At 42.6% G+C, this 21,766-nt stretch overlaps 1 protein-coding gene and 2 non-coding genes across 3 annotated transcripts in view; 1 reads left to right on the top strand and 2 right to left on the bottom strand.

Annotated features, from left to right (window-relative positions):
* Window positions 1-21,766, bottom strand: part of PELP1 (proline, glutamate and leucine rich protein 1) — a gene marked incomplete in the record, with an annotated part of 1,137,423 nt that overhangs the window by 1,002,302 nt on the left and 113,355 nt on the right.
* On the top strand, window positions 5,332-5,403 carry TRNAG-UCC. Its single transcript has one exon. It is a non-coding gene; the product is annotated as a tRNA-Gly (tRNA).
* Window positions 11,039-11,110, bottom strand: TRNAG-UCC. The gene has a single exon. It is a non-coding gene; the product is annotated as a tRNA-Gly (tRNA).

Here is a 21,766-nt window from a genome sequence, read left to right as displayed (position 1 = left end):
TAAATGTGTGCAAATAAAAATATAATTAAACAATTACAGACACTTACTTTTTTGTAATTTTTTTTTTTTATATACACCCTTGTTGTGTCTTTCAACTTTTCCCGGTTAGGTGTCACCACAGCGGAACTCCGGTCCGCTAATGATTAGCACTAGATTTTTACGTACCAAGTTTCCAGCCCTGACGCACAACCTTCAACGAAGGCACGCCCATTCACACATGTCTCTACACAGAAGACGCTCTAGCTGAGAATTGAACAGGACAACATCTTAGTGTGAGGCGACGACGCTACCGCAGCACCATCGCAGTACCAACATTTGATATTGGTCACATTATTTAATCCTAGGTTTTTTTCTGTCCTTAAATTTATTTACTATTTGGTCTCCCTTTGTTCCAAGGAGATTTTGAAACTACCCCCCACCAAACTCAATTTGCCCTGTTCCAAGACTAAAAATAAAAATTTGTTAAAACCAATACACTCAATGCTATGTCTATAAAGAAAGAGTGTTCCTACTGTTCTTTCTCCTAATACTATTCGCATGTTCACGGATTCTGATATGTAGGACTGTGGTGGTCATACCTACATACAATTTTTGACATTTGCTACAGACTATGTACACTACTCCTTGACTTTTGCATGAAAAATATGCAGTTACTGGAATAGTGTATGGAATACGTGGCAGTTCTGTATATTGTCGTTCTAAGATGCATCTGCACATACTGCACCCATGGCTTTTGTGCATTCCATATGCTTTGCTAGTAGATATTTTATCAATGGTGATAAAAACTTTGTTAAGAGAAAGGCAGGGATTCTAAGTTATAGTCATTTCTATACACAAATCTAGGCTTGGGGCCCACACTTTTCAATAACTCATGGTTCCCTTCCACTACTTTCCAGTTTCTTTGAATAACATTTTTAAAATACTTCCATCTATAGTAATGGGAATACCAAAACATAAATGCCTTTCATTAGAAGATGTTGCGTTGTTTACCTTTGGAACTAATTTAAGCACTTTTTTTCAAAATGGAGGGATACCAGACATCCCTCCTGTCCCATACATACTTGATTTGTTCATTAAATAATTCTTCTTCATAACCTCTATTCATGAAGAGTTTTTTGATATATATGAATTAACCGGCCAAAGAAAGATCCTCACAGGTCATTCTACTGACTCTGATGAATTGCCCCTTTGGAATGTTATTTTTTATAAATTTGGGGGTGCTAACCAGAATAGTGTAAACTATTCATGAATGTTCTTTTCCTATTAATATTACTTTCAAATTTATTGCTACTATTGTCCCATTTTAAATTACCATCTAAATAATTAATGTACCAATGTCTCCGACTGCAAATTTCAAAAAGGATGAACAAGAATTTAACTGTCCAACAAAGGATTTGACTTCCTCGAGCCCTCCTTCTATGATGAAAACCAAGTCATCAATGAAATTCTTGTAGTATTGGACTCAAAATCCTTCTAGAAGTCCTCAAGATATGGTGTTCCCTCCATCCCATAACTATATTTGCAAATGAAGGGGCTACTGGGGAACCCATGGCTATACCTTTAACCTATGTATAATACTTGTTATTAAACAAAAAATACTTATTCAAAATAATTTCTAACAGGTTGCAATAAAAATTGATACAAGTACTGTCTTTATTCGTGTGTTGACTTAAATAAGCTCCAATGTATTCAATACCTGTATCATGAGGTATACAGGTATTTAATTAAACAACGTCCAAGGTAAACATAATGTGGCTACCAGAGTCAAACACCACTCTCTCACTGAACTCTCTAATACCTTCCAAAAAAGGACTCTATATTTTGGACGAATGGTTGTAAAAAATACCTACCATAATAGATATTCCTTCAATTACATAATTAGGGGACGATATTATGGGCCTGAAGGGAGGGTCTACCAGACTCTTATGAGTCTTAGGAATTCCAAATATAACACTTATTTCTGGATTCTCAATACTGCAAAAATTATATGTGGCTTCATTTAAATCCCCACACATCAAACTGTCATAAGAAACACAAAATGTATTTATAACATTTATGAATATCAATGCTCTCTGCTCTTTTATACTTGTGTTCATTGGGCAATATTTTTTCCATTTCCATAACATACTGACTTTGGTCCATGACCAAAGTCAGTATGTTATGAAAATGGAAAAAGAATGTTGTCCAATGAACACGAGTGACTTTGATCCATGATAGAGCCGCGGTGGTGCAGCGGTTAGCATTGTTGCCTCACAGCAAAAGGTTCTCCCGTTCGATTCTCGGCTGGAGCGCTTTCTGTGTGGAGTCTGCATGTCCTCCCCACAGTCGAGTGACGTTAAAAAGACATGCAGGTAGATACAAGCATGAATGGGCATGCCTTCGTTGAAGGTTGGGCGTCGGCCTGGCAACTCGGCACCATAAAATCCACTGCCAATCATGAGCGGACCGGAGTTCCATTGTGGCGACCCCCAACCGGGAAAAGCCGAAAGACTTTTTAATGACTTTGGTCCATGTTAACCAGCATGCCCCCTTGTCACTTTGCATTACACGGATACATTTGTTGTCACACAAATCTTTCATAGCCAACCTTAAGTCTCTACTCAAGTTATTAAAATGTCTAAGCATTTTGTTAGTACTATTGCATAACAATTCTCTTAATTCATTTTCACTTGCTGTTTCAAATACCTTTAAAGTATGATTTAATAAAAGGGTTATAACTAAAAGGTTTAACATACACTTTCAGTACATTTCACTTCCTTCAATAAATAATTTAAATTTTCTAATATATTTTTTCAAATCTAAAATAGTACTTGTGATGTCAGCCTTTTTAGTAGGCCCAAAATTTATACCCAGCCTTAATAACTCTAAATGATGTACATTCAACTCAAAACTAGACGGATTTAAAATGTCTTTTCGTCAGTTCATTGTACCTTATTTGTTGTCTAGAAGAGTCTGACACCGTAAGACCCTTCTTCCGAGTAGTCATAGGCCTTATTATTGCTGGTCTCTGTTCTCTCGAAAATTAAAAAAGTTTTCGGTTTGGCACCAAACTCTTTAGTAATTTCATTAGCCAACACCTGTGAAATGGCTTCATTTTGATGCACCATTGACTCTGGTATAATATTTACGTTTGAACTATCAGCAGACTTTTTCTGATTTGCTTGAAAAGAAAGTACAGTTGTGTACACTTACCATAAATGTACATGTTCAAGTGTATTCACTGTTGCAGTCATCACATTTGGGTTATCTGCCTGCAGGTAGCCCTCAGCCAGCCTGAATACCAGAGTCTTAGGATTTCTGCGTCGGATGCTGTTGCTTCTTCCTTGAAGTCAGGAATATAAAACATGCAGCCGACGCCATTACATCAGTTTTTCTTGCCCCAGTTGTCAGGTGCCCCCAATAGGAAGCAATTAAATGGTATGGTAAAACTCCCATCAAAAAGCAAATACACAAGAAAAAAATAGACATACCAACCATAAGGAGATGCAGAGCCAAGAGAAGTCAGGGGACTGGAGGGAGGGTAACCAGGCAAAAGTGAATACACTCAAACATCTACATTTATGTTTACACAACTGTACTATGTTCTTCGTGTTTCACATTTGGGTTGATTCCCAAAGCTAAGGAAGGGAGGAGGAACTTAAAGAGCATTAGAGCCAGCTATTAATCCTTGCAAGACTGCAGTGGCAAACACAGCTCTAGATTTAGAAAAGATAGGCAAGTGGTAATGCTTGATGAAGGTATGTACAGAGTTCCAGGTAGCTTCTAGGATGTCCCTGGTAGGGACCCCTCTGAGAAATGCCGCAGAGGTAGATGTAGCCCTGGTGGAATGTGATCTTAGCCCCCTGTGGGAAAGGTTTTCCATGGTGCTTATAGCAGAAATTAATGCAATGGGCTATCCATTTGGAAATGGTTTGCTTTGAAATGGCCTTCCCCTCTCCTGCAGCAAAGCTAACTAGCAGCTGCTCAGATTTTCTGGTAGGCTTAGTCCTGTCCAAATAGAATCTAAGTTGTTTGCGCACATCCAGAGAGTGCAGTATTCGTTCCCCTTTGTTTTGTGGATTAGGGAAAAAGGTAGGCAAATGAATGGACTGATCAAGGGCCACAGAAGACACCACCTTGGGCTTAAAGAAAGGGCTAGTCCTGAGGGTAACAGTGTCCGCATGGAAGACAAAGGGTTCCCACTGCCATGAGGGCCTGTAGTTCACTCTTCTTGCTGAAGTGATGGCTAGAAGGAAGGCTGTTTTCCAAGAAATGAATTTCAACTCAGCTGTAGCCGCTGGTTCAAAGGGGGTAAGAGTGAGCTTTTCCAATACAAAGTTAAGGTCCCAGACTGGAGTGGGAGCTCTCCTGGGGTGTTTTAAATTTTTGGCCCCTCTAAGGAATTGCTTTAGCAAGGGGTGAGAGAAAAGGGTTGGCTGCTCTGTATTATAATGTGCTGAAATGGCAGAGGCATGAATTTTAATTGACGAGAAGGATAGGCCCCTGTGGAGCATTTCTGTTAAGTACTGTAGAATCTGAGGTAAGCTGGTCATGTTGTGCCCATCCCATGAGCCAGGCTCCATGAACAGTATCTTTTCCACTTTTCAGCATAGGATTTTCTAGTACTAGGCAGCCTTGCCTCCAGAATGACATCCAGTACCTGCTTACTGAGGGTAGCTAAGGGAAAGCTCAAGGAATTGGCCAGGCTGCAAGGTTCAGGGTTCGAAGCTGAAGGTGCAGAATCTGGCCCGCCTGCTAGGACAGCAGGGAAGAGGTCTGAGGAAGGTGCCATGGTTGTAGCAGTGCCATACTGCGCAAGAGGGGGTACCACTGCTGGCGTGGCCAGTCTAGTGCGATCAGTATTGTCCTTGGCTTTTCCTGTTTGATCTTTAGTAGAACCTTCGAGAGGAGAGGCAGAGGTGGAAGGCATAAACTTAGAGACTTTCCCAGGTAAAGGACAGAGCATCCACTTTCCAAGCTTGGCTGTGGGGAGTTCTTGTGCATTTTTTGTTCCAATGGTAGTTCTGAGGGGAGGCAAACCGCTCCATCTCTGGCGTCCCCATTTGTTCCTCAAAAGGTTGAATATTTTGGCATCTAGTTTCCATTCGTGTAGGCCCATGAGATTTCTGCTTAAGTCGTCTGCCAGTGAATTTAGTATGCCTGGCAGGAATTGACCTTTTTCCAGGTGTACTTGGTAGCTCAAAGCTGTGTTCCACAGAACCGTGGCTAGTGTGCAGACAGTGTACGAGTGGGTTCCTCCCTGCTTGTTTATGTACCACAAAGTACAGTTTTGTACCTACCATAAATGTAGATGTCCGATAGATATGAAACTGCAGTCCTTACATATGGATAGCATTGGTGGTATAGTGGTGAGCATAGCTGCCTTCCAAGCAGTTGACCCGGGTTCGATTCCCGGCCAATGCAAGAAACCTGACTGCAGTTGCACATCTATCGGACATCTACATTTATGGTAGGTACAAAACTGTACTATGTCCTTCAAGAATGCAACTGCAGTCCTTGCATATGGGTTGTCCTGCCTCAGGCAGCCCTCGGTCGGCCGGATTCCAAAGTCTGGGTCCGGTGTCGGCTGATGTCGCCTCCTCCCCGACGTCAGAGCGGCTGGGGTATAAAAGCATCAGCCGACGCCATCTTCCTCAGTGTTTCTTGCCACAGATGCCAGGTTCCCTCCAAGGAAGGCTAAATTTAGAACTGGATAAAAAATTCCAGACATACACAATAGCAATAAACAGATACACCATAACAGATATCCCCAGCTAAGTATAAAAGGAGGGAAGTGGACCCAATACACAGAGGGGTAGGAGGGAGGGAAAACCTGACTGCAGTTGCATATCTATCGGACATCTACATTTATGGTAGGTACAAAACTGTACTATGTCCTTCAAGAATGCAACTGCAGTCCTTACATATGGGTTGAATACCATAGCCAAGCTGGGGGTGGTAGGCTCTAAGATAAGGATGGTGTAGCTAAAATGCCCTGCAGGACTGCCGAAGCAAAGCCTGCTCGGGATCCTGAATATAAAGGCAGGTTGTAGTGTTTGGAAAATGTATGCACGGAGCTCCACGTAGCAGCTTCTAGAATGTCCTTTGTAGCCACCCCTCTTAGGAAAGCTGTGGAGGTGGCTGTAGCTCTGGTGGAGTGTGGCCTGATATTGGTTGCACACCCTTTCCATGGAAAGAATAGCAGAATCTGATGCAATGTCCAATCCATTTTGAAATTGTTTGTTTGGAAATTGCCTTTCCTTGCACTCCAGGAACGTATGCTACAAATAGTTGGTCAGACTTTCTGTTGGCCTTTGTTCTGTCCAAGTAGTAGCGTAGTTGTCTGTGTATGTCCAAAGTGTGCAGCAGCTTTTCCCCTTTATTTTGAGGATTGGGGAAGAAGGTGGGCAGGTGAATTGCTTGATTTAGAGACACCCTGGATATTACTTTTGGCATAAAAGAAGGATTAGTTCTTAAAGAAACCCTGTCCTGATGAAAAATGAGAAATGGAAGTACTGCCAAGAGGGCCTGTATCTCCGAAACTCTTCTTGCTGAGGTAATTGCCAACAGGAAAACTGTTTTCCAGGAAAGAAATTTCAATTCTGAAGATGCTGCTGGTTCAAAGGAGGAAGAGTTAATTTTTCCAACATGAAGTTGAGGTCCCATGCAGGCACTGGTGGTTTTCTGGGAGGTTTGATATTCTTTATCCCTCTTAGAAATTGTCTTGGCAATGGATATGAAAACACAGGTGGATCAGTGTTGTATGCTGCCGAAATTGCTGAAGCGTGTATTTTTATGGAGGAATAGGAAAGTCCATTATGCAGCATTTCTGCCAAGTATTCCAGTATCTGTGGGATGCTCATTACTGATGCATCCTGTCCCTTGTTGGTATTCCAGATGTTGAATCTCTTCCATTTGGCTGAATAAGTCTTTCTAGTGGAAGGTCTGCGTGCTTCCAATAATATCTGTTGAACTTCCTTGGAGAGAGAGATATGGGTAGAAATCATGGAACCCTCCAGGCTGTCAGCTGCAGAGTTTGCAGGTTGGGATGAACCGTCCTGTAATTGTGCTGAGTCAAGAGTAGAGGCCATTGAGGCAGGGGTCACGGGTTGGTGCAAGTTATGCTTCTTAGTAATGGGTACCAGTGCTGTCTTGGCCAATCTGGAGCTATTAAGATGCCTTTTGGATGCTCTGCTTTGATCTTCAGTAACACCTTGGTCATTAATGGTAGAGGTGGGAATGCATAGATTGCTTGAGAGCTCCAGCTGAATGAGAGAGCATCTATTCTCCAGGCTTGTGGATGGGGTGTCCTCGAGCAGAACTTTTTCAGATGATGATTGAGGTGGGAGGCAAAGAGATCTATGTCCGGCCTCCCCCATGCATGAGTTATTTGAGCAAAAATGTCTGGATGCAACATCCACTCGTGCGGGTCCAGGATGTTTCTGCTTAGACTGTCCGCCAGAACATTGTCCCTGCCCGGAACAAACTGGGATTGCAGCTGTATGTTCAGTTTCAGGGACTTTTCCCAAAGGGTCATTGTTAGTCTGCAAAGGGGGTAAGAATGAGTACCTCCCTGCTTGTTTATGTACCACATAACAGTGGTGTTGTCTATTAGCAGATGGCCTTGTTGAAGATATTTTCCGAAGGCCTCGATTGCATGAATTACTGCTAACATCTCTTTTTGATTGATGTGTAGATGTACTTCCTGGGGGGTCCATTGCCCTTGAATGCATCTGCCCTCCATGTGCGCCCCCATCCACGGTCTGAGGCGTCTGTTGTAATGGTCTGGCTTGTTTGAGGTTTGTTGAAAGGCATACCTTTGTTTGACTGGCTTGCTTGGGCCCACCACAGAAATTCCCTTTGTAGGCATGGGATGAGTGGGATAATTGCTTCTAAATTGTGGCTGTGTTGAGACCATAAACTTTTTAGGTACCATTGCAGCTTTCTCATGTGTAGTCTTGCCAGTGGAATCAGTAGAATGCAAGATGCCATGAAACCCAGGGCCTGCAGGATTTTCCTTGCAGTCATCTGGGTGAGCTTTGCTAGGCTTTTGAAGTAATGTGGTAATTGTTCTTGCTTCTCTTCTGTGAGGTAAGCCATTTGTGATTCTGTGTCTAGTTTGGCTCCTAGAAAAATTATTTGTTGGGATGGCAGTAGTCTTGATTTTTGTAAGTTGACTGTGTATCCCAAAGCCTGTAGTAAGTAAATGACATAATTCAAGTTTTTTGCCAAGGCTTGCTTGCTGTCCGCTTGTATAAGGCAGTCGTCCAGGTAAGGGTATATTTGTATCCCCTGGAGTCTGCAGTGTGCAATTACTGATGCCAGGCATTTCGTGAATACTCTGGGCGCAGTAGATAAGCCAAAAGGCAATGCTGAGAATTGATAATGCTCTGACCCTGCAAGAAAATCGGAGGTGTCTGATAGGGACATGCAGGTATGCCTCCTTGAGGTCCAGAGTAACCAGCCAAGACCCCTTGCCCAGCATGGGAAGGAGTTGCTGTAGCGTCAGCATTTTGAATTTTGGTACAATGAGAAAAGTGTTTAGAGCGGACAAGTCCAGTATAGGTCGCCATTGCTTTTCTTTTCTTGGAACAAGGAACAGTCTTGAGTAAAATCCCTGGCCTTGTTCCTGAGGAGGAACCTTTTCTATTGCTTTGATTTTTATCAGCTTTGAAACTTGTTCGAATGCCTCTGCCCTTTGATTTTGTGGCAGGTTTGGCATGCCTTGTCTTGTTGGTAAAGTATGGAAGTGGAACCTGTAGCCTTGGTCTATTATGTCCAAAATCCATTTGTCCTTTGTTAAAATGTGCCAATTTTTTGAAAATAAGGATAATTTTTCGCCTAAAGGTGCTTCTCTTTGAGCCTTGGTCAGCGGTGTCAAAGTCAAGTCACTGTGATTGTCCCTGTGGCGCAGGGGATGTCCCTGCGCCACCTCTCTGACTAGTCGGTTGCCATTGGCGTCCTCTGTAGGAGCCTCTGTATTGCCCTCTTCCTCGGGCACGCCTGTTTCTTCCCCTTTGAAACTTGTCAGCGTCTGGAAAGGACCAATTCTTAGAAGGCCAATTCCTGCTGAACCTTGGTGGCTGAACCTGGAGGAAATCCTTGACTGTCTGCACTGATTTAGCCTTTTCCTCAATTGATTTCAACACATCCTGAGCATTAGCACCAAATAGCTTGTGTTTTTCCAGAGGTGCATCTAGAAGCTTTACTTTAACATGATCTGGCAATGCCTGTTCTTTCAACCATGCATGTCTATGTATGACTGCCCCTGTCATAGCTGCCCTACATGAATCTTACATTGCATCATAACCACACTGAAGAAAATGATTGCTAACCTGCTGAGTGTTAGGGAGCAAATCCTGCAAGGCCTTTCTATCTAAAGGCTCAGGAGAGGCTAACTTTTTCTGCAAATCATCCATCAAGAAATCCTGACACTGAAACATTTGAAAAAGGCAATTAAGGGCTCTCATGGCAAGTGTGGTTGAGGTATAAACTTTTTTGCCCCACCTCTCCCGGGACCTAGCTTCCCTGTCTGAGGGCAAAGGATTTTTGGCCGTGGATGTGGCCACCCCTTTGGGCCCCTGGGAAATTGTTTCTAGATCAACAGAGTGGGCCTTAAAGAGATGTTTATGAGTTTCAGGAACCCTGTAATATCTGTCGGGCTTGACAGGAGCAGGAAGGAGAGAATCAGGGGAAGCACTGGAGTCTGAGTACACATCATCCAATACATCTAACACTGGTGGAATAGCTAAAGGCCTGTGTTAGGGAAGCTTGAGGAAGGTGCGAAGCAGTTTCCTGGAGTCGGAGAATTCCTGACCTTGCCACTGAAAATGCTCTCTCATGAAGTGGAGAATTTCCCCAAAAGAAATATCCTCAGGAAGAGAGGCAGAAGGAATAGATTCCTCCGCATCAGAATCCTCGTAGGCCTGGAAGGACTCTTCCTGGGTATCTGAGTGATCAGAGTCACCAGAGGCTTCATCTGAAGAAAGGGTGTCTGTATGCTCAACCCTGGGCCTTTTGTCAGAAGGTGGCTGAGAACCTCTGTCAGGATGGGCCTGGGAGCCTCTGATTAAGGAAATTAAATCTGCAGCTAAAGACATGATTTGTTTATCAGTAGTGGGCTGAGGCAAAGCTTTAGGAGGGTGAGACTTAGCCTGGCTGGCAGCCTTAGCACGTGTGTAGGCCTTGATAGACATAGGGGGCCTAGCTGCCCCACGTGCTGGAGTCACCTTGTCCACCGGTATGGTTTCAGGCAAATCTTGGGCTTCAGTTTCTGGAGGAAAATCAACAACCAGCACCAGCGCAGGCTCCGGGACCGGAGTGATCGGTAAAGAGGTGTCATCGGTCCGGAGCGGTGGAACAACCGCCTCAGAAGAGACCGATGCACTCGTAGTTTTTGGCGTGGTGTCGGTGGAAGTCGCGGGCCGAGGATGTCGATCCCGGTCTTTCCGTTTTTTGGAAATATGCGGTGTCGGTTGTTCCGACGGCATGGTAGAGTATTTATCGCCAAAAAAGTCTTCAGCGAACTCTGCCCGGCGCCTGAGTGTGCGCTTATTGAAGCAAGCACAGGCAGCACAGGCAGAGACGTCGTGGTCTGGGCCAAGGCAGGGGAGGCAGTAAGAATGGAAGTCCTTATGAGGTATTTGTTTACCACAAGACAAACAGTTATTGACTTTTTCATTTTTTTCTGACATCGGCTGAGACAAGAAAAGGTTCCCCAACAGGGTACTTAGCTTTTTGATGACTTCGGATACATAAAACACAGGAGCTGACCGACTGGCACTTGCGAACTGCTTCTGCTTCGGGCACCACGCGGCAAGAAAGACCGAGGAAGATGGCGTCGGCTGATGCTTTTACACCCCAGCCGCTCTGACGTCGGGGAAGAGGCGACATCAGCAGACGCCGGACCCAGACTTTGGAATCCGGCCGACCGAGGGCTGCCTGAGGCAGGACAACCCATATGTAAGGACTGCAGTTGCATTCTTGAAGGACGTAGTACAGTTTTGTACCTACCATAAATGTAGATGTCCGATAGACATGCAACTGCAGTCAGGTTTCTTGCATTGGCCGGGAATCGAACCCGGGTCAACTGCTTGGAAGGCAGCTATGCTCACCACTATACCACCAATGCTATCCATATGTAAGGACTGCAGTTGCATTCTTGAAGGACATCTGTGGTGTTGTCTGTTTTACCAACAGATGTCCTGGAAGAATACTGTCTTTGAAGGCTGTCAGATCATTCAGTACAGCTAACCTTTATTTTTGATTGATATGCAGGTGCATCTTTCTCGGGTTCCATTTGCCCTGAATGCACTGCCCTGCCATACGAGCCCCCCATGCATAGTCTGATGAGTCTGCTGTTAGGGTTTGGGCGGCAGGGGATAGAGTGAAATGGAGTCCCTTGTTGTGGTAGCAGGCCTCTGCCCACCAAAGAAACTCTGTCTAGATACAAGGAATGATAGAAATCATGGTGTCCGGGTTCTGAGAATGTTGATACCATAGACTTTTTAGATACCATTGGAGTTTACTCATATGCAGTCTTGCATTAGTAAAATGCAAGAGGCCATGAACCCCAAGGCTTGCTGTATTTTCCTTCTAGATAGCTGGGGTTTTATGGCCAATATTTTGAAGTAGGTTGTCAAGTAAACTTGTTTCTCTGGAGTGAGGAATGTCATCTGGGAAGTTGTGTTCAAGCTTGCTCGAAGGAATACAATCTGTTGGCAAGGTACAAGGCGAGGTTTCTTTTCGTTGATGGTGTACCCGAGTGAGGTTAGAGGTTTCTTTACGAATGCCAGGTGTTGTAATAGCAAGTCCTGGCTTTCTGCCTGAATAAGACAATCATCCAAACATGGGTAAATTTGAATATTTCTCTGCCTGCAAAATGCAATGGCTGGAGCTAGGCACTTTGTGAATACCCTGGGCACAGTACATAAGCCAAAGGGAAATGCAGAGAACTGATAGCGCATGGAGCCTGCCCTGAAACGTAGGTATTTCCTGCAAGATTTCCTTATTGGGATGTACAGGTAAGCTTCCTTTAAGTCTAGGGTTGCCAGTCAGGCATCCTTGGCTAGCATGGGAAGAAGCTGCTGCAGAGTTAGCATTTTGAATTTTGGAACTACCAGAAAGGTGTTGAGAAGAAAGAGGTCCAGGATAGGACACCAGTTGTCATCTTTTCTGGGTACCAGAAAAAGTCTTGAATAAAAGCCTTGTCCCCTTTGTTCTGCTGGGACAGGCTGAATAGCCCTGATATTGAGGAGAGAGAACCTGCTGTTGGGCCTCTGCCAACTGATTTGGGGGTAGATCTGGCCAACCATTTGGTGTTGGTAGGGTGTGGAAGTGTAATCTGTATCCTTGGAAAACTATGTTCAAAACCCAATTTGTCCTGGGTAATGAGTTCCCAGTTTTTTGCATGCAGGACGAGCTTTCCTCTTAAGGGAGCAGGTAGTACAGCAGGGCTTGGAAGGGTTAAAGTCATTGTGCCATTTTTCCGTAGAGGGGGGTGGCTCACTACTCCCTGCTTTGCAAGTGGGAGCCACCCATTGCTTAGGTTTGTGCAAAGCCTGAGACTGTAGCCTAGGTGGTCTGCTATTCCTGGGTTTGGACTGAAAAGGCCTAGGAGGGACTGGAAAGGACCAGTTCTTAGAAGGCCAATGCCTACTGAATCTGGGAGGGTGTACTTGTAGGAAATCTTTAACATTTTGCATAGAGTTAGCTTTTTCTTCCATCCTTTTGAGGACTTCTTATGCTTTGTTGCCAAAAAGACAGTCTTGGTTTAAGGGAGCATCCAATAACTTAGCTTTTACATGATCTGGCAAGTTTTGCTCCTTAAGCCAAGCATGCCTTGTAAGTACAGACCCAGTAACAGCAGCCCTGCAAGATGCTTCTTAAGCACCAAAACCACATTGCAAAGTATGTTTACCAACTTGTTCTGCAGAATGCATTAAATCCTGTAATTCTTTGTTTTCAGTACAGTCAGGAATCAACATCATTTTCTGTTTAATTAGCCCCATAACATGCTGCTGATACTTTAACATATGAAACTGGCAATTTAAAGCCCTGATGGCCAAGTAGCAGAAGTGTATACCTTCTTACCCCATCTGTCTAAGGCTCTAGAATCTCTATCAGAAAGTGTAGGATTTTTGGCAGCAGTAGCCTTAATGCCTTTTGGTCCTTAGGAAATGGTCTCTGGGATCTGCAGAAGGATTCTTGAAGAGGAACTTGTGTAAGTCAGGTACTCTGCAATACCGGTCAGATTTTCTGGGAGCTGGAGGTAAAGTATCTGGGGAAAAGGCTAGATTCCAAGAAAGCATAATCTACAATGTCCAGAACAGGAGGGATAGCTAGAGGCCTGTGTTGAGGTAGGAGTAAGGAATAAGAATTCCCTAAGCCTCTTTTTGGAGTCAAGAGTAATCCTGGCTTTCCCAGCGGAAATACTCCCCAAGAGTGTGCAAGGTTTTACCAAAAGAAAAATCTTCTGTTGGGGAAGCAGAGAGAATGCAATCCTCTACATCAAAACCCTCCTAAGTAGATGAGGGCAAATCCTGGTAATCCAAAGGAGCATAAAAAACAGATTCCTGATCAGAAGAATCAGAAAGAAACTCAGTTCTAGATCTCTTAGAGGGGGAATGCAGGCTTCCCCTAAAGCAAGGTAATGAGGTTTTCAGCCATCCTAAACATTTGTTTTTTTTTTTAGGCATATGAGCCTGGGCCTGCGGTTTGGTCGTTCGTTTTCTAGGTGTGGTGCAAGTTTTAGGCCTGGATGAAAATGAGGGCATTGGTTTAATATGAATGTCTGTAGGCATAAATAAACCCTCAGAAGCCGGTGCCTACACAGCAGCTCCAGACCCATCCAAGGTAGAGACATCCGCAGGTTCCATATTCGAAGAAGCATCTCACGGCATAGTTGACTCTGAATGGGTCTCAGTAGAAGCCTGCGTATCAGAAGTAGCGGGAATCAGGGGCTGCGAAAGCACCTGAGCACCGGCGGATTGACGACTAGCTTAACGGAAGTGTCGTCGGCAGTTTTGGACCTGTGCGGTCTGTATCTGTCTTTATCCTTACATTTTTTCAGAAGATCGGTAGTCAGATGGCTTGATGAAGCCATTTCGGAATACACAGAACGAGTACGAAAATAATTAGCTGCAAAAATAGCCCGATGGATAGTTCGGGCATTGAATAAGGCACAAAACAGTGTGACATCATGGTCTTTGCCTAAGCAGGGGATGCAGTAAGAATGAAAATCTCTATAAGACATTTGCTTTCCACAGGTAAAACAAGTGTTAACTTTTACTGACATCGGTTAGAGCAAGAAAAAGGATCCCAAATGGGGTACTTAGCTTTATTGAAGATTTCGAGTCTGAAACTCGAAAACGAAAATTTCAGGAGTCTGACGACTTCGGGCACCGCACGGCAAGAAAGACAGATGTAATGGCGTCGGCTGCATGTTTTATACCCCTGAAGACCTGACAAAGGAAGAAGCGGCAGCATCCGATGCAGAAATCCGAAAACACAGGTATTCAGGCCGGCTGATGGCTAACTGCAGGCAGATAGACCAAATGTCATGACTGCAACAGTGAAACACGAAGATCATCATGTGGTTCCGCTCTTGGTCACAACCGCAAATGTAGCGGAACTCTTCAGTCCATGTTGTTTAAGGTGGACTAACCCAGGAGCACCCTGGTTTCTGCCAAAAGATGAAAAATTATTGTTTCTATTAGTGACAGAAACAGAAAATGCAGTATCAGTTTTATATGCCACTAAGTCCTGGTCTAATTGGTTGGTTTTCCTTTTAATACAGAGTTTCTCATGTTGTTCTATGTCCTCTAACAGCAATGCATGCTCAGCTCTTTCATAAAATTCAAATTGAAATTTAGACTATATGGCTTGTTCCACCTTAAGAATTTCTTCTTTGAACTCCCTCAAGGTATTGTTGTTGTTCTTTGAACTCCCTCAAGGTATTGTTGTTACATTCAACTAATAACCACAGAAAGCTGATGCCGGCTTCATTAAAAAACTCTTTCAGTTTGATGAAAAATGCATCTTTATCTGAAATGCCACTGGGACATTTGAAAAACCAGAGTCCCTTTGGAACAATGCCCATTTCAATACATTTATGAAAATACTTATTTTCAATGTCCACACTTTTAAATTTTTTAAGTAGCTTATTTAAACTGTCACACTGTTCTCTGTACAAAGTCAATTCAACAGGGTCCACCAGCCTTTTTGTATGAAGGATCCTTCAACATCGTTTAAAACTGCTGCAATGTTCATATAAGTCTTTTTTCCCTTTACAGCCCTCTCCTCTGTCGACTCCTTTCTCCTGGAAGGAATGGCATTCTGTCCTCTGGTATTCACCTCGACAGTCTCAGTTTCATTTTCAGACCCTGAACATGCAGACTTGACTTGGGAATGCTCATTTTAGTAATAAATCTAAAGATTTTTGCATGTCTTCCATAGTTTTTAACAAAGCATGAGAAACTCTGCTCTGGAGTTCCTTGGATAGTGTAGACATTGACATCCATTAAAGGATCTCCCTACGTTTCAGACATGGCAGCACAATAAAAAACTTAAGAACTGCACGGTCAAAGTAAAACTAATAAAAACAAAACCGACCACTGCCACATACAAAAAACACAAAAGAAAATAGCGGAGACCTTCTTTAATCGCCGCTTTTGTCAGTAAGACTTCAACAGAAATATAAAAAACATAGCTTAAAACCCTCTTTAAATACTCTAATCATTAATTAATCAATATCATTCAGAATAATCAATTAACCAATTAAATGTGTGCAAACAGAAAAATAATAAAATAAAACATTTATAGACACATACTTTATTTTTTTTATTTATTTATTTTTTGCATACACCCTACGGTCCTTTAAAAAACATTTGATGTTGATCACATCATTTAATACTGGGGTTTTGTCTGCCCTTAAATTTATTTGCCATTTGGACTCCCTTTGTTCCAAGTAGTTTTTGAAACTACCCCCTCTCAATTTGCCCTGTTACAAGACTGAAAATAAAAATTTGTTAAAATCAATACACTCAATGCTATGTCTATAAAGAGCATTCCTACTATCCTTTCTCTCCTAATACTATTCATATGTTCTCTGATCCTGATGTAATTTTGGTTAATTAATTAATAATTAATGATTAGAGTATTTAAAGAGGGTTTTAAGCTACATTTTTTATATATTTCTGATGAAGTCTTGCTGATGAAAGCGGCGATTAAATAAGGTCTACGCTAATATTCTTTTGTGTTAGAGTGTGGCAGTGGTCGTTTTTTGTTTTTAATAGCCAAGGAAATGCAGCAGTAATTAAAATGCACTAAAAACAAGTCATCCACTACATGTAAGGACTTTGGATGTTTCTAAGATATGTTAATGACTGCAGTTGAATTACTAATGTGTTAGTTATCCAAGCCACCTTAGAATACATTTAATATTTAGGGACTCATTCAGACCAGGGAAAGATTCTGCATTAAGCAGCGGCTGCCACTTAAGTTCCTGCACCTCCAACAGTGTGTCATTATCACCAAAGAAAATATCTACTTGTTCTAAAACAAAAAAAAAACTAAACATTTCAAAGTTGTTTCAATGCAAACTAAGCTTTGCTAAGACATTTTTAGTGTCTGTTCCTTATGGCAGCACAATGCTCCTTAATACGACTAGACAGTTTTCTGCATGTCTTACCTACATAAAATCTGCATGCAGAGCAAACATTTGTATAAATCACATTATTACTGCAATCAAAATGTCTATTAAAACTTTATTTTAATAATTACAAAGTTAAAAAAATATATATCCTTTAAGAGTGTGTTTACAAGAAACACAAGACCGAAAGGAGAACACGCCTGGAGCTAAATTAACACTCATACATTCGTCAAGATGAAAGGAAAAATCCGAATGTTCAAAGGGACATCTGCAGTAATTTAGTAATTGTGTGAAGATGTAGGTCTTTCTCCCATCAAGGATGAAGCTTCCCTGTTATTCCTGATAATATCCCAGTTTCCACAAATATTTCTGATGGCTGATAAATCACGGGTAATTGGGAGTAAGAAGCTCAGAGTCCAATCTGTATTAGTCATAGGAAAATGTGGGGGGTTTGGTCCAAATACAACAGTGGATTAGTCCCCTGGAGAGCTTGGTCCGAAACCCCCACTTAGTTGGTTCTGTCCAAAAGTTGAGGTGCAGCTAGTGTGAGTGGGAAGTTCAGAATTCTGTCTACATTTAGTGATAGGACGTTTGGTCCAAAAACAGTGGACTAGCCTCTTGGAGGGTTTGGTCCAAAACCACCACTCTGTTATGTCCAGAACCTCGCGGGTTGTAGCTTGAGTGTGTGCCAAATGAGTAACAATTTTAGCTAGATTCAAGCTGGAACTGATTTCTGAAATGTCCCCTAATGAAGTAAAAAAACACAAAAAGAACAGTTATGTACCTACCATAAATGTAGATGTTCGAGTGTATTCACTGTTGCAGTCACTACTCTTGGGTTATCCTGCTGGCAGGCTACCCGCAGTCGGCCTGAATTCCAAAGTCTTGGTCCGGCATCAGCTGCTGTCACCTCTTCCCTGACGTCAGTGCGCCAGGGGTATAAAAGATGCAGCAAACACCATTTTCTTCAGTTTTTCTTGCCCCAGATGTCAGATGCCCCCAAAAGTGTAGGCTAAAAATTAGGCCAATAAACATGCATGCACTAAGATAATCATTTCCTTAATCTACAAGCAAATACACCACACAGGTTGTATAGAATAAAGAAGTACAGATAAGTACAGATAAGACCCAGCAAAAGAAAGGGGGATGGAGGGAGGGTAACCTGGACTGCAACAGTGAATACACTCGAACATCTACATTTATGGTAGGTACACAACTGTACTATATTCATCGTGTTTCACTGTTGCAGTCATTACTCTTGGATTGAATCCCAAGGCTGAGGATGGGTGGCTGGGGCTAAATAGCATTAGGAGAGGCTATGAGTCTGTGCAGAACTGCAGTGGCAAAGCCTGCTCTGGATTTAGAGTAGAGAGGTAAGTGGTAGTGCTTTGTAAAAGTGTGCACCGAACTCCAAGTTGCAGCCTCTAAGATGTCTTTGGTTGGTACTCCTCTGAGGAAGGCTGCTGAAGTGGTTGCTGCTCTGATTAAATGTAGCCTAATGCCCTTAGGCACTGATTTGCCATGTTGTGAATAGCATAAACTAATGCAATGGCCTATCCATTTTGAAATGGTCTGTTTTGAGATAGCCTTTCCTTGTGATCCTGCAGCATATGCCACTAAAAGTTACTCAGTCTTTCTGAAAGCTTTAGTTCTGTCCAAGTAGAAGCGTAGCTGTCTGTGTATGTCCAAAGAATGCAGAAGTCTCTCACCCTTGTTCTGTGGGTTTGGATAAAAGGTAGCCAAGTGAATGGTTTGGTTAAGGGCCACACTGGACACCACCTTAGGCATAAATGTCGGGTTTATCCTCTGAGAATCCCTGTCTGGATGGAAAATGATAAAAGGTTCCACAGCCATGAGTGCCTGTAACTCCGAGACTCATCTTGCAGAGGTTATTGCTAGGAGCAGGGCTGTTTTCCAGGATAAGAATTTTATATCAGCTGTTGAGGCTGGCTCAAAAGGAGGCAGTGTGAGTTTTTCCAAGACATAATTGTATTGGTGCTCTCCTTGGAGGTCTTAAGTTTTTTGCCCCTCTGAGGTACTGCCATATTAAAGGATACTATAAGGATAAGACAAGGGATAAGGATAGGATAAGGGTTGGGAGGGTGGCCTAATGGCTAACGTGTTTGCCTTACAAACACAAGGTGCAGGTTTTGAGTCTCACAAGGGATAATTGGCTAGGCTTACAATGGCTTGCAAGGGCAGTTAGCCTAGTACTAACCTATGAACGAAAAGATAAGTGGTTCCGTATTGTAATGGGCTGAAATGGCAGAGGCATGGATCTTAATTGATGAAAAGGATAGGCCTTTGTCCAGCATCTCAGTTAAGTATTGTAAAATCTGAGGAATGTTTGGTACAAACTTGCTAATTCCTTGTGCCTAGTTCCAAGCACAGAATCTTTTCCATTTTTCTGCATAAGATTTTCTGGTACTGGGCCTCCTGGCCTCCAAAATAACATCCATCACAGCTTTGGAGAGATGAGTGTTCTGAATGGCTACATTATCTGCCATGCTGCCAGATTTAAGGTCCTGAGTCGGCTGTGCAGGATCTGATTGTTTTGTTGTGTCAGTAAGTGAGGAATTTAAGGCAATGTCCAGGCTGGATCTTGAGACAAGTTCTTTAGGATTGGGTACCAGTGCTGGCGTGGCCAGTCTGGGGCAATCAGCATCATTTTTGGGCTTCTCTTGTCTGTCCTTTAGGAGTACCTTGGGGAGGACAGGCAGTGGAGGAAAGGCATATACTGTTAGGTTTTTCCACCTGAAGGATAAGGCATCCACTTTCCATGCTTGCTTGTGGTAAATCCTTGTGCAGAATCTCTGTAGTTGGCAGTTGTGAGGGGAGGCAAATAGATCCGAGTCTGGGCATCCCCATTTCCTTGTTATCATGCTGAAGACTTGTGGATCCAGTTTCCACTCGTGGGGATCCATAAGGTTTCTGCTTAGTCTGCCAGAGTATTTATCTTTCCTGGCAGGAATTGTGCTTGCAGGTGAACCTGATAAGTCAATGCTGTGTCCCACAAAGTCATGGCTTGTCTGCAGAGGGGGTAGGAATGTGTGCCTCCCTGCCTGTTTATGCACCACATAACTGTAGTAGTGTCCGTCTTTATCAGTTGTTGTTCTGGATGAAGTAGATCCTTGAAAGCTGTCAGGGCATTTTGAACAGCTAGCATCTCTTTTTGATTGATATGAAGATGCATCTGGCTTGTGTGCCATGTGCCCTGAATACATTTTCCTGCCATGTGGGCCCCCTAGGCATAATCTGATGCATCCGTTGTTAGTGTCTGCCTGGCTGTGGGTAAATTGAATGGCTGTCCTTTGTTGTGGTGACAGGCTTGTGCCCACCATGGAAACTCCTGTTGCAGGCAGGGAATGAGGGAATAATGTTTCCAGGCTGTGGCAATGTTGAGTCCAAATACTTTTTAGATACCATTGTAGTTTCCTCATATGCAGTCTGGCATATGGAATTAGCAGAATACAGGACGCCATGAAGCCCAAAGCCTGCAGATTTTTTCTTGCAGATAACTGGGTCTTTGTTGCCAACATTTTGAAGTAAGAAGTCAGTTGCCTTTGTTTGTCTGGCGTGAGATAAGCCATCTAGGCAGTTGCAGTTAAGCTTGCACCAGTGGCGGCTGGTGACTTCAAATCACAGGGGGGCTGCAGGAGACGCTGAATGGGCGGGGTCAAAGGGAAGGGGTGTGGTCAACCATAAAGGGGAGGAGCTATGCACAAAACCACAAAAAAACTAACTTTAATTAAATACGCTGCCCTGGGTGGCAAACCATCATTATGAAAGTCCAATCAAGACAAAAATAAGTGTAGAAGAATAAAAATATTTCAATGCATTGGCTGCATGACAGCTTACTTAATATCTAGATGGAAACAAAAGGTTGTGAGGCATGAAAAAATAAATTACTTTTTAAATACATTACTGGAATGCCAGTCAAAATCAAGTATAAGAAAAACCAGAAGCACTCAACTCAAACTACTTCTCCTTGCACTGCAGTTCTAATTATAATATATTCAGCTTTATTAAAGTACCAAGCAACATGCTGAAAGTAGAAATCTATGTGATGCCCCACTTGTAAAAATGTTTCTTATCCAAAAAGACCTGCTGCCTGACAACGTTTCATGGGGAAAACATGATAAAAGTAAAAATGAAAAGCAAACAAGAAACAAGCTCAAGATACATTGCTTAAAGGATTACTGTACAGGTTATGGACCACACATGATTGGCATTCTGTTTAGTTTACGGGTAAAGCCTGTAGAGATGACTGGAAGTCTCCAACAAGTGTAATGAGCTTTTTAAAATAATGGAATCCTGTCCTTTAATACCCAAGGCTTATACATTATCTAGTCAAGTATTCTCTGCATGGCAACAACAGAAAGGCTTTCAATGTTGGCAATTCTTTAACAGTATGCTTATTGAAGCTTACTTGCATCTTACGATGTCAGACAAGCTTACCTTATGGTCATTAAAGCATTGCTACTTAAACACAGAGCAACAGGCACTTTGAGTAATAAGCATAAATCAACAGTACAAAAATATGACAGAAACCAGACCATTCTGCAAAATCAAGGACAGATGAAAAGCCACTGTAGTACTTATGCAGTGTGTCCTCCCCATCCAAGGTAGATACAACTACTCCTTGCCTTGCTTGGACACATCCAGAGTCACTACATGGGGAGTGGGGTGCAACAAGCATGTCACAATTTGAAATCTCTCTGGCTGACTGTGATGGCCCTGACACATTTGTCATACCTCTCAACTTCAAGAGCAAGAAATCTGGACAAAGCCATACACAGAAGTGGGACAAAGGCACAACAAGAAGGACAATTTTTAAATATTGCTCTAATAAACTTAGAAAGATAATAGAATAGGTCTTGCATTAGTATGAATTTTCTGAAGGGTATAAAATCTGAAACTCAAATGTCTGTCATTTTCTAACTTCAGTCTTTAGTGATTTGTCACTAATTTGCCAAAAAACACAATTTTATGAAAAATGGACCAAAAATGTGATGCAAAAATATAAAATAGACACACAATACAGCTTCTACCTGTCAAAGAAGGGACACTTTAATATTAGTACTGCTACCTTGAGCAGCTGACAAAATAAAAGAATCTACATGCATTTCAAGTAAT

Source organism: Protopterus annectens, chromosome 7.part0 (assembly GCF_019279795.1).
Source record: "Protopterus annectens isolate FY-2018-M chromosome 7.part0, PAN1.0, whole genome shotgun sequence".
NCBI lineage: Eukaryota > Metazoa > Chordata > Ceratodontiformes > Protopteridae > Protopterus > Protopterus annectens.
This window is presented reverse-complemented; position numbering and strand designations above follow the sequence as displayed.